Source organism: Ammospiza nelsoni, chromosome 3, assembly GCF_027579445.1.
Source record: "Ammospiza nelsoni isolate bAmmNel1 chromosome 3, bAmmNel1.pri, whole genome shotgun sequence".
In the NCBI taxonomy this organism is placed as follows: domain Eukaryota; kingdom Metazoa; phylum Chordata; class Aves; order Passeriformes; family Passerellidae; genus Ammospiza; species Ammospiza nelsoni.
In genome coordinates, this window is record NC_080635.1 from 90,745,715 (window position 1) to 90,751,764 (window position 6,050).

Sequence of the window (6,050 nt, forward strand, 5' to 3'; positions counted from 1 at the left end):
GCCTTTTTTTTTGTTTTGAAAGATAGCAGAGTAATAATAAATTGCAGGTTAACTTTTCATGTCTAAATCCAGATGGAGTATCTAAATTTTTTTTTCTTGTTGTGAGCAAATATAATGAGGTGAGAAAAATAATAGGGAAATAAGTTTAGGTGTCAGGAGAGGATTGAGTGGTATGTCTGGGGTTTGTGTCAACAATTAATTCACAACATACCATCTGCTAATCTGGTAGCTATTGTTTTGGTGGCATATGCCACGCAGCTGATTTTGTTTGGAAACTATTGAGTAGAAAATCTGAGTGAAGCTGCTTTTGTTTGTTTTCGTATTTATCTAATTGAAAGAAGCCAGCACGAGGTTTTTGCAAGAGCTTGCTTTTTGGAAGGTAGCTTGGTTTTACTGAGGGGAAGAGGGTTGTTTTACTGTAATATAGGAGTTATTCTGCCTATAGCTCCCAAGCACTTTTTCCCCCCACATTTTGGAAGCCAAAAGAATTACATCAACAGAGAGAAAGCACACTCACTTATTGGCCCATGTACCCCTTCCCAGCAATTACACCACCCATGCAGATAAAACTTCTGATCCAAAGTCAGCCAGGGACATGACAGTTTTTTCCAGATTTTGGTAGGATGGGTTTGTGCCAGAACACATTTGCAATATATTGGTGGCAAGGTTTGTTAGGTTGCTGCTAAGTCTCCAGCACTTATAAGGGACAGGTAGGTCCCAGGCATCACTGACAGGGGAAGGTCCTACACTGTACAGAAAACACCACTGGCTGAAGAGAATATACTCTCCATGTGAAGAGCTGCAGGATAAGGCTTTGTGTGTAAAAAGAGAAGCAGAGAGGGATGTAGAAACAGGCTTAGGCTTTGATGTGAATGCTGGTACTTGGCATATGTTAAGCATGTGCCAACTAACCAAATTAACTGTGCAGTGATGAAAAGCTTAGACTGCTTATTATGTCTGTGGGAAAGTGTTGTATGTTATCTTTAATGTGAATATTATGTTGCTATCATCTGACCCCAAAGGATGTTGAAACATTCAATCCATTAAGTCTTATGAAGTTGTTTGGTATGCTTTATAGGAGAGGCTTTATAAAAGTGTAGAATAGTAAACATCTGTGGCATTTCTGAGTCACCCATCCTCTTAATATCCGAGTATCTCTCCTGAAAAGAAATCACACAAAACCCCCTTCCTTTTCTAAACCTGAGCCTGTTACTGAGATTTATTTTCCTTTCAACTAAATTCCTTTGGGATTCTGCATTCAGCATTGTGCTTTGTGCCACAGCCATTCACAACCTAACAGCAATTTCTGCTTTTCTTGAGGCTCACATGCTCAAGTTATCACTTGAGCTGCAGAAGAGGCTCTGCAGAGAGCAGAGCGCAGCCGGCGCTGTGCCCCGCAGCCATGGTTAGCATGCGGCAGCCAGCCCGGTGCGGGGCGGGGAGCGCACCGTGCCTCCTGCCCCGGCTGGCTGACCTCACAGCTCCTGCTTGTTTCAGCGACTGCACGAGAACAGAGCTTCGCATTGTCCTCAGAATAAAGATAGGGTGCCTCAAGGTACTGATAAGCTTATCCTTGCTTCAGAGACACAGTTACAGAGCTGTTGTGGGCTGAAAAAATTCTTTTTGCAGCTACGCTGGAACTTCAGCACTGGTATGACTCATAGTGAGAGGGGCAACTACCATCCCATGTTTGTTAGAGTTTTATATATGAACGTGAAATTCACTTTTTAAAATTATTTCTAAGTATTTTAGGCACCATGAGTTTCACAATATTTTAATTGGAGTTGACAACCGGGACTTTGTTTTGTGTTGAAAAAATCTGGGGGAGAAGAGAAGGCAAAAATTAGTAATTAAAAGTACTTTTTCCTTCCTTGCTCAAAGCTAATGATGAGAGTAATCGTTGTTGCAGTGAGGCATGTGAAGCAGTGTGGCTATATTAAGGACATAAATGCATGAGAAACAAACAGACCAGCTAGACAGGGGTGGCACTGAGGGTATTGAGGGTTTTCTGTGTGGTTGTTGCTCTGCTCATGTCAGTCTCAAGAGTCCTTATGTTGAGTTTCAGCAGCTTTTGCTCCTTTGTGTTGTTCCCATTGAAAGAAAGCTGTTTTCAGACAGCAGCATACACTGTTTGGAACCCTACCACTTACAATCCCAAGCAGTTTTAAGGCAATATGCTTTTTAAAACCAAGACTCTTCTGTTTCATAACATTATTTGTATGTCTTCCATAACACTTAGCCAGCCCTGTCTCTGTGAGACAAAACAAATCACTCAGCCGTGCTTTCCAGCAAAGATTAATGCAATTGTTATTCTTCAAACATTGATCAAGCTTATAAATCTTTTTCAACTGAATTCACTATGGAAGGAAACAGGTACTTTGTTTGGTTCTACTTTCATTTTTGAGTGGGTAAATTAGTTCTGACTAGGAACAGAATATCAAAACTCAAAGCATCCCCTCTAGAAAGGAAAAGGTGGTTTCTACTACAAAAGATGAGCAGAGAAACATATGCAGCATTGAATTTTCTCACTACAACAATGTACATGAGGTTTAAAGACAAATTTGAGCTAAGACTGCATCCCCAAAAAGGAAGGGCAAGGGGAGACCTCTTTTCACTTGTAATTGCTCTGGACTTCTTTGCATGCAATGTCATAATTGCTCAGCTTTGTAGTATGCCAATTTTGTTCCCTGGTCCATTGCCAGAAAAGAAAAAATAATAAAGTTTATTTTTCAGTCTAATGTAAGCAGGGCAATGCAGTTGGGAAGGCAGTTGGAAGTGGAGGCACAGACCACGACTAACCTCTGCCTCTGACACCAGGACTCCCAATCAGTTTAAGCTGTGAGAACTTAAAATCCTTTGTAATGTAGGCACCCTTTCTAATCTCAGGCAGGGAATTCAGCTCCTAAGAAGACTACAGAGGGTAGAAATTTCACAGTGTCAACAGAACAAACTCTGTTGTAAGGGAATCTGACTCAGTATTCTGGAACTCTTCAGATTTTCTACACCTTACAGTTGTCTTTCAATATATAAATACCACCACACAGAATAATAGAATTGTTAAGGTTAGAAAATACCTCCAGATCATTGATCCTGAGAGGAACTCAGCTGGTTAGAGCATGGTGCTGATAACACTGAAATTGTGTCTTCAATCCCTGGATGGGCCATTTACTTAAGAGCTGGACTTGATGGTCCTTGTGGTCCCTTCTGGTTTCTGTGATCTGTGAATCCAATGTCTGACTGACATGGATGTTGATATAAATGAGAAGCTTGATTAGGCCAATATTCAAGCAGCAGTCAATTTATTATTTAATATGGTAAAGTGTGAGCAATACAGCACTGGGTACAGTGGGGGAAGTTTTCACTCCAACTGCACACCGATAGTTGAAGCTTACAGGTATTTAGAGGGGTACCCAGAAGCTTTCTCAGCAGTTTCTATTCCCAATTTTTACTCATCAGTGGTTTCTATTCCCAATTTTTACGTCACAATTCTATACACAACTGTGATTTAGTTTTTCTCAGGATGTATCCCAGAAAGGAGTATCCCCAGATGGTGGGATCCGGTTTCCGAAAGAAGGAAGAAGTATCCCATCTGGTGAGGTCCAGTTCTCCAGATGTGGGTCCACCTTTTGATTGCAAGGACTATAAATCTCATAACAGTGATGTCCAGCTTCCCCTGGTCAAAACTATTAATCCTTGAGTTGATGTTCATCTTCCTTTCTCAAGCTGCTTTTCACTGTTTTGTTAAGGCGTGAGATAAGTACGTTTCCTTTTTATATATTCTAAAGCTGTAGTTTCAAAGATCCTTACTACAAGCAATATTCTAAAATTATACTTCAAAAGGTTATTATTCCAAAACTCTTTAAGTGTTAAATACAAGCAGAAAGTTCCTATCGAAAAGCGACATCCTTAATGCTTTAATTCAAATGCTCCTAAATCAACTGAAGACTTATAAATGTTAATTGCAAACAAAAGATAGGTTCAAAGACCTTCTTCCATGCTTTACTTTTGTCAATTATTATTAGAATTCATCTTTATAACTGTCCCATGGTCAGCTTCCACACATATTATAGTCACAAATGCACACGTTGCCTGTATGTACCTGACACGAAACACAGCTTTGTATTTCACAATGCCAGTTAAACCATAGCACTAAGTGCCATGTCCAGTCATTTCTTAAATGCCTCCAGGGATGGAAGTGTTGATTGTTGAACCTTATAAAATTGGCTTCAGCCCATTGATCCAGCTTGTCCAGATCCCTCTGCAGATCCTTCCTGCTCTCAAGTAGAGGGTCTCAGCACTCCCACTCAACTTAGTGTCATCCACAGCCTTTCTGAGGGTGCATTCTATCCCCCTGTTCAAATAATTAATGAAGATGTTGAACAGGGCTGGTCCCAATACTGATCCCTGTGGGACACCATTAGTGACTGGATGCCAAATGGATGCAGCGCCGTTCACCGCCCTTCTCTGAACCAGGCCACTCAGCCAGTTTTAAACCAGGACAGGAGTGTGCCTGTCCAAGCCATGGGCTGCCAGGAGAATGCCCTGGGAAACGGTTTCAAAGGCTTTGCTGAAGGTCAGGTCACAGCCTTTCCCTCATCCACTGGGTGGGTCACCTGGTCATAAAAGGAGATGAGGTTGGTCAGGTAGGACCTGTTTTCCCTACCCCCTGGCTGGCTGGGTCTGATCCCCTGGTTGTCCTGTACGTGCTGCATGATGGCACTTGAGATGTTCTATTCCATAACCTTCTCCAGCACTGAGATCAAGCTGACTGCTCTGTAGTTTCCTGGATCCCCCTTCCAGCCCTTCTTGTGATGAGTCACACAGGCCAACCTTCATCCCACTGAGACCTCCCTAGTTAGTCAGGGCTCATGGTAAGTGATGGAGAGGGGCTTGGCAAGCTCTTCAGCTCCCTCGCTACCCTCAGATGAATTCCATCTGGTTCCACAGACTTGTGAGGGTCCAAATGGCTCAGCAGTCCACCAGCTACTTCCTGTTGCAGTGCAGGAGGTCTGCTCTGCTCCCTGTCCCTACTAGCTCAGGAGACTGGTTGCCCTGAGGATCACTGGTCTTTCTGTTGAAGAATGAAGCAAAGAAGGCATCAAGTACTACAACCTTCTTCTCATCTTTGGTTACACTGTTCCCCTCTGCAGCCAGTAAGAGATGGATATTTTCCTTGGCCCTTTTTATGTTGTTAATGTATTTATAAAACCACTTTTTATTACTTTTCACAGCAGTGGCCAAATCAAATTCTAGCTGAGCTTTTGCCTTTCTTATTTTTATTCTTCATAACCTAATGACATCCTTGTGCACTTCTTGAGTTTTCTGCCTCTGGTTCCAAAGGTCACAAACTCTTTTTTTCCCTGAGTTTCAGTAAAAGCTCCCTATTCAGTTAGGCCGGTTTTCTTCCACACCAGCTCATCTTCCAGCACACAGCAATGGCCTGCTCCTGGACCTCTGAGATTTCCTTCTTAAAATATGTCCAACCTTCCTGGATCCCTTTGTTTTTAAGGGCTGTTTCCCAAGGGAGTCTGTGAGCCATTGTCCTGAGCAGACTGAAGTCCATGCTCTGGCAGTCCAAGGTAGAGGCTTTGGTGATCCCCCTTTCTTACTTCACCCAGGACCAGAAATTATTATTTTGTGGTTGGGGTGCCCAGGATAGCCACCGACCACCACACCTCCCACCTGCCCTTCTCTGTCAGCAGGCAGCAGGTCCAGCAGAGCACTGCCCTGGCAAGCTCCCTTACCAGCTGTGTCAGGGAGCCACCTTCCACACACCCCAGGAGCTTCCTAGACTGCCTGCTCTCCACTGTGAGCAGCTGCCAGCAGGTATCTGGGAAGCTTTGCATTACCTGCAGTCCAGCTCCCAGCTCTGGCACCTTTAGCCACCCTCTGAAGGCATCAGCTTCTCTGGGGGCAGTACCAAGGTGCAGGTTCAGGCACATGTGTAGGGATGTGTGATAGTTTCCTCTCTGTAAAACTACCAAACATTCACATGTAATTCCCAGATAAAAGCCACAGTAAGTTTGAGCTAATTAAATTATACTATGAAT